Below are 1,413 nucleotides of genomic sequence, written 5' to 3' on the forward strand. Positions count from 1 at the left end.
TATATATATATATATATATATATATAGAATCAGAATGTTGAAGTTCTAAAGCCGAACTAATCCTGCAATTAGTAATAAAAAAAAATTAAGTACACTTTGTTGTTTATACATTATATAAGGTAGCAGATGGGATAAAAAGGTGAAGGATAAACATGGATCAAAAAGAGATAATTGTTAATTTTACTAGATTATGAAGGCATGCAGAAATTTTAATTTTAGAAATAACTTCTCGTGCTATGTACACACACATAGAATTAGCACCTTCTTTTTCACTCATTGGTATGCTGCACCTACCATGAGTAGCATACCTAATTTAGTAGTTAAGAATTTGAATACGATATTTAGGTCTTTCATCTACTTGCGTAATCGATGGTAACATAAACATCAATTTTGCTTGGTTCCAAAATTTTGGATATAATAATTTGAGTCTTTAGGAGAGTTTCTTCTGAACTTCAATATATATGAGCTATCGTATTAATCAGTCTCTACTGTTGTACCCATATGTGTTTTGAATTGATCAGATCAAATGAAGTGTAATGACGAATGAAATTCAGGTTGATGAACTAAAAGTCCACTTCAAAAAAAATCTTGCATGCTCAAAATGTTTTGTTAGATATAGGGGATGAATCAGATCAACTTACGCTTATCTTTTTTGATGCTGCTCAAACCCTAGTTCCTTTTTCCAAACATTAATCTTCATTCTTCAGCCCCTTCCAGTTTTCTGTTTGATTTGATGAAGTATTCCGAAAGCTTGAGCAACCCCTAAACAATTGATTTGAAGTCAACTGACCTTAAACGTAATTAAAAATCTTTCTTTTACGCAGTTATTCTTTCAAGAAAGAGAAGACTACATAATAGAATTCAAACAGGTGAGAAGATCGTAAATACACAACACACACACACACACATAAAGAGAGAGAGACAGAGAGAGAATTAGAGACAATAAATAAATGATTAAACAATAAGCAAATGATTGTTGGGTGGTTAAGGAGCTTGACGAACAAAAAAAAGGAGTACTTGAGAAACCAGATTGAGAACAAGTACTCATCATATCAGAATTGAGAAATTAACTTATATCCTAATATATATATATATATATATATATATATATATGTGTTGATAGCTTTTATGAAAGCCAAAGACAAAGACCAAATTGTTTTTTCTCTCAAGTTCTTTAATTTTCCTTGCAAGAGCTGTAGAGAAAGCATGGATGACATATACAAGTGCTTCAACAACCCTTCTATAATACCTTCATGATGCCTTCTAACGAAGATGCATAAAAGAGAGAGAGAATAGAAGGGGGGGGGGGGGGGGGGGGGGGGAAGGGAGTTATGTGCAGAAGTAGGTATCTCTTTCTCTCTGAATATGGGGATGTTTTCTTTTGAATCAAAAATGGAATAAAACCATCATTTT

The sequence above is a fragment of the Cynara cardunculus genome, assembly GCF_001531365.2.
Source record: "Cynara cardunculus var. scolymus isolate 2C chromosome LG 12, CcrdV1, whole genome shotgun sequence".
Classification (NCBI taxonomy): Eukaryota; Viridiplantae; Streptophyta; class Magnoliopsida; order Asterales; family Asteraceae; genus Cynara; species Cynara cardunculus.